General features: G+C 46.6%; 1 protein-coding gene across 2 annotated transcripts in view; it reads right to left on the minus strand.

The window, feature by feature from the left end:
* The window catches only part of PPP2R2B (protein phosphatase 2 regulatory subunit Bbeta), a 354,176-nt gene that overhangs the window by 329,017 nt on the left and 19,082 nt on the right, over positions 1–6,077 (minus strand). The gene's annotated exons all lie outside the window — the stretch shown is intronic.

The raw sequence follows: 6,077 nt of genomic DNA on the forward strand, positions 1-6,077 counted from the left end.
GGGGGGGGGGTGTTAGAGCAGCCCTCCCTTCCCTTTGACAAAGCTGAGCTGATGGGGGGCGTGGCCAGGCCCTGGCAGGAAGCTATGATTAGGGAGGGGTTCCCCCCCCCCACAACCAGCTCAGCAGAGAATGTTTATCCCCTCTAACTCAGTGTTCATCACCTCATTAAGAAAACAGAGGGATCATTACCAGCTACCTGTTGATTCTGCCTTTGTCCCATATGCCACAGCTCAAAGGTAGCTAGTATGTGGTCTTCTAGCTAATGCTGAGAGGTGTCTGAGGGACAGGGGAATACCTGCTTAGCGAGTGGGGAGGGGAGGCAGATGCCAGCAATCACTGCCGAAGTTGCAGCCAAGGAGCAGAAGATGAGGGGCCAGCCCTGCTGTGGAGCAGAGAGCCCTGCCCAGTGCAGAGAGCATGTTGGGATGCTGGGAGACTCCACTTTAATTTAAATCAGCAAGGGGTCTGGGACAAACATTGCATAAACTGGATTGACTCAAATCAGTTAAGTCTGATACTACATTAAACCAGATTTATCTCAAACTGGTTGCAGCCATTTTCAAACCGGTTTCTGTGCACTGAACATCTGTCCTGTTACAGGTTTAACCCAGTTTCTGATCACTTAAACCAGTTCATGTGTAATGCCTGACCCTAGCCATGTCCCTGCCTTGCAGAGCTCAGTGTTACCAACTTCAGGGATGTTGTTGTTCTCCCTAATCCCCTACCTTCTGGATTCATTGGACTATGTGAGACTCATTTTCATTTTTTAAAAGATACAGGTATGGTTTCCACAGCACAGTACTCTGAATGAATGAGTTAGCTTGGATACTACAAACAGTAGGGACACATTCATATGCAGTGTCATACCTAGACTCCTGGCAGCCCCATGGCAAACTTTTAGTATTGAGTCCGCCTTCACCAGAGATAATGATTTTGTTGCAAAAGTCTTTGTCACACCTGTGCTATTGATGTTTTTTAAATAGTTGGTTTTCAATTATTAACACTGCCAGTCCTGTATATGCACAATATTAAAACTTCTTTTTGAAATTGTAATTTTTTTTCATTTTCAGGCTCCCTTTCTTTCTGGGTCCCAGGCAGCCACCTGGTTTGTTCATGCCTGTGTCCAGATCTGTTCACATAGTGCTGGGCCAGAAATAATCAGCCCTGCTTACAAGGAAGGAATATTAGCGTAAATGAAACACCATGCTAACCTGGTTACATTGCTTCTGAATAAGCTAGTCCTAAATGTGCAATGTCTTTGGGCTGAGAAAAGTTTGAAAACATGACATGCCAAAACTTGAAAGAAATAAAAAGTACCCTAAATTTATATTATTTTAAATTTAATATTTGGTTTTTTGGGTTTTTGTTTGTTTTTTTGTTAAGACAACCACATTACATTTGAGGACCCTCCCATGAGGTTCAAATGCTGTTGGTTGGCAGTACTGTGGTGGATCCAGTTTAATATCACACATCTGTTCATGTAGGCTTTCAGTTAGGCCCACGGGGAAAAAAATTGCTGGTCTGCCACATCAGATAGTTCGAAAAGCATAGCTTTAGTACACCCCGTCTGCCTGCTCCCACAAACCTGGAAAAGCATCAGTGAAGCCAATGGGCTCGCATGCTGTGGCCAGTCTCTGCCTCTGGCCTACTTCAGACTAGCAATTGTGGGGTACTCCCAGAATGGCTTTGGTAGTGGATTTCCGAGTTTGGTACTTGCTGGGAGGAACAAGCGGGATGGGCTGTGTAAGACCACTCTAACCCTTTTATCCTGCGTAAAGGGGCCAGAGTGGGGATGGGACTCTCACCCCTTGTTTGGAGTCCCAGGTCTGCTATTCCTTTGCTTTGTGGCCTGGGGTGATGCATTTAAAATCTTTCTGGCTCAGTTTTCCCCTCATCAAGCACCAAATTGATGATATACGTCTTGCAACAAATATGAGAAACAGTACTGCGCACATGCTTATAATTAGTGTGTTAACTTAATAAAAGTAGCGAATGCAATAGTATAGTCTGCCCTTTTTTGAGCTCAGTCCATTCCCAGTAATCGACCATGACCTTCCTTGACAGTCAGACTGGGTGGTCTATCAAAACCATCAGAGCAGTAAAACAGTTCAGAAGTGGGTCAATCAAAACCCCATCAGGACCCCAGGTTGGGGGAATTCTGAATATGGAAATGCTAGGTATCTTTGGAGAGCACGTGTTCCATGGGAAGAACATAAGCGTTGTTCTGTATTCCTTTTAAAAAAATCTTCCTGATGATTTCTGGAGGAAAGAAAAACTCTGTATGGCTTTCTGTTTAAACAATAAAATAAGCATTGGTAGAGTATTGCACACTTCAGACCTGTATTCATGAGCACCACTCTTCAGTCCTGACCCTCCCATTCCACAGACGGACAATTTGGTATTGTCACTTTTTGTTCCACAATATTTCACTGGATGAATCATGCTACAGCACTCCAGGAGAATGGAGTCATTGCAATGGACTTAATTAAAGGAACACGCTCTTGTTGAAAAGTGAGGCTGATTTGTCTCCATCAAAGGCATAAGCAGCATGTATTTTGTCATTATTCATTTTGATTTTCACTTTCTTTAAGGGACAACTTGATATTTATCTCCTTGAACAATGTCTTAAATTAGATAAATAGGTATAGATGACTGGTAATGAGAAGGGTAATTTTTTTCTGATTTAGAAGCTTCAGATGACTGTGCTTTTATTCCAAAATGTCCTACGAGTTCTTGCCTGCAGCTTGATGTATTATGTTAAAATATTTCTCCTTCCTTTGCCTTTAACTGTGGTGCACACAAATTTATTTCTCTGGATTTCTGTTTTCCCACAATATTTTACTAAGATATAATGTGGATTAATAGAAAACTTTCCCTGCTGTATAAAGCCACTGTAATATTGATTTCTGCACTGAAGGAGAATTTGTCCAAAATGCTATCGACTAAAGCTCTTTAATTTTCAGATCTAGTGTGGTGCCATTTGCTTCCAGTGGTTTCTCGGGTGAAAGAAAAATAATAGGAGGATCAAACAGACTTTTTGCCATGGCGGGGTGCATAGCTGAATCATCTGTAGATCAACAGGGTCTGTCTTCACTGCAGAGTGACTTCAGGCTCTTACTCAGGTGTTGCCCCTAGCCTCCCTCCTGAGCCCTGATGCATACACAAAACTCTGAGCGAAAACTGGTGTTATTTTAAACCCTGGCTAGCTCAGCTGGAGGTAAAAGCTACAGTTCCATGTCCATTTGGCATGGTAACAATTTCACTTTGTATGTTAAATTACTGAACAGCCAATAGTGCTTCAGGGGCATAGGTTGTAGCCCTGGTGGTCTAAGGACATAGGCAGACAAGGTTCTTTGGGTAAATCTGATATCTTTTAATAGATCAGGGGTTTTCAACCTTTTTTTATAAAGTGTACCCCCAGCAGTTGGACACGGAGCATGGGCGGGGGGGAGGGGGTGGCATGCGGCTGGACATGGAGTGGGAGGGAAGCTCGCATGCGGCGGCCACCACCGCCACCCACCACCCCACGCTGCTGCCGCGTGAGCTTCCCCACCCGCCATGTCCAGTCTGCTGGGCAGCGCCTGTGCGGCCCGCAGAGGGGCACCACTGCCCTCGCCCCTCCCCTGCCCTGGCCCTGCTCCTGGGAGGCAGTGCTGCGGGGAGGTGAGTGGCAGCGCTCCATCCCCGCCCATCTGTGCATACCCCCTAGGGCCTTCCCAAGTACCCCCGGGGGTACATGTACCCCCCATGGACAACCCCTATATTAGACCTACTCAAATAGTTGGAAAAATTCTTCTGTGCAAGCTTTCGGGTATAAATACCCTTTGTCAGGCCAACAGTCCTTCAGTGCCCTCCCACAATTCTCCACTCCAGACAGCTTAATCCTCCTTTCATTCACTGGGAAAGAATCAAAAGCAGCTCAGCTTACTGCTACACAAAGAATTATGGGATATGATCCCAAAAGTCCAGGCAAAACGCACAGAAGGCTGCACCACCAATGAGGATGCAGTCAGAGACGACCCAAGCAGGGTGCAGGGCCTGGAGCAAATCAGGCTGTGCAGGGCCCTACCCCCAGATGCGAGGAAGCTGGTGGTGGATTTGGCAGTGATTGGGGGAAGGTGCGGGTGCTGAGTAACTGGATGTGAAGCTGGCAGTAGCATGGAGTCGCCGTAGTCGGTCCACCTGGCTCCGCGGGGGCCCCCCAAAGTGTGGGGTCCAGGGCGGTTGCCTTGACTCACCCCCCACTAGGGACGGCCCTGGACACAGTAATAGGGTAGGGCCTTGAAATAGCCTACTTTGATATGAACAGACATAACGCATGCTCAGATCAATGTGCAGTTCATCTGAGTTACCTCTGCAATACAGCCTTGCCCTCAATGGTATGTTTTGGAACTCAAATGGTGTGCAAGTGATGTGGGCAAGTTCTTAGTGTCCTCCTTCAGTTTCTACTGATAATTATTTTTAACCATCCTTTTTTTTTTGTCAGTTTTCATAATACACAATTAGTCATCCCATATGCTGGTATGTCAGCACAGTAGAGCTACACACTACCCAACCCTGCAACTCTTCCTCCGGTAAACAAACGCACTGGCTTCAGCAGGGCTGGCCATGTCCTGTGTCAATACCCATTCAGGTTTCGTACAAATGATCAGGGATTTTACATAAATCAGTGGCAGGCAGTCTCTGGAGCATCTATAATTTCACGGTCATGTACTGCCTTTGGGATAAATATATTCTCAGTGCACCTCCAATTCTACAAGCGAGCCAAAACATTTTCAAATGAAGTATTTCCTCTATCACAGAAAAGCTCAGCAAATAAGGGAATGGGGGCTGACCTTTTTGTAAGGCATGCCACAAGTTAGCTCCCCACCCTCGCCAAGTGCCACTCTGATCCCTTTTCCATGCCAATCTGCTGCTCTGGTCTCTTTTCCCTGCCCAATCTACTGCTCTGCTTATTGCTTCCTGCCTTGTGTGCCACAATGCTGCCTGTGTCCTCCCTGATCTGGCACGTACCACACGCGCAGGCTTCCCAGGCCACTTGTGGAATGCTTGCCACAGGTCGGCCCACCCTGACCTAAGGAAATCTGAAATGGATCCATGCACAAGCAAAGCAAAAAAAAAAATACTGATCACAAAAATCTGACTGACTCTCCCCTCCAAGTATCCTCAGCTACCCAAACTTAGCTACACACGTTCTGCCCCCGCCCCCCCTCCCTTCCCAGAGTCTTCTCTATCCATATGGAAAGGTTCAGATCTTACACAACTAAAATAGGCTGATCTCATTTCTAAAATAAACTGAGTATACCAAGTTGGGACTGAACCTCCTCCTCTTAGATGCCAATCTGAGGATTTTTTTTACAGCAACAATCACAAGTCCTCATCTGAAACTCATGCTGGGCCAGGCTCAGTTTCCTGTTACCTGGCCTTTCCTGGAAAACAGTCCCACTGCGTCTGCAAATGCACGCTCCCCAATTCCTCACTGCTGTTTGCAGTATTAGGCCCCCACACTACAGAAGCCAAGAGTAGAATTTGGCTTTTCTAACTTCCTCGTGCTTCCCAACAACCTCATTCAGTGACAACTATCCTTCCCTTTTTTTGTTTTTACCGAGTATGTAGTACTTTTCAGATGCATGAAAAGATGTTTTGATTCCAAGGCCAGACTCAGTATCTGTGCATGCTGAATCCTGCCGAGCTGGCAGGAATTTGTGTTGATGACTCTCAAAACTGCCTGACGGGTCACGCACACAGACACAGACACGGATGCACACAAAGTGTACCCTCGTACAGGCATATCACTGAAGAGTCACACGCACACACACACAGAGTGTGCACCCCCCCACAGGCACACTACACACACACACACACACACACACACACACACACACACACGCTGTATGCACCCCCACACAGGCATATTGCACACACAATGTATACACACACACTGCACCCCCAGACAGGCACGCTGTGTGCACCCCTGCACCGGATATTGCACACAGTGTATACACACAGTGTGCACCCCCCCACAGGCACATCACGCATAGTGTACACACACACACACACACACACACACACACAC

The sequence above is a fragment of the Gavialis gangeticus genome, unplaced genomic scaffold (assembly GCF_001723915.1).
Source record: "Gavialis gangeticus isolate Ggan-Ray unplaced genomic scaffold, GavGan_comp1, whole genome shotgun sequence".
NCBI lineage: Eukaryota > Metazoa > Chordata > Crocodylia > Gavialidae > Gavialis > Gavialis gangeticus.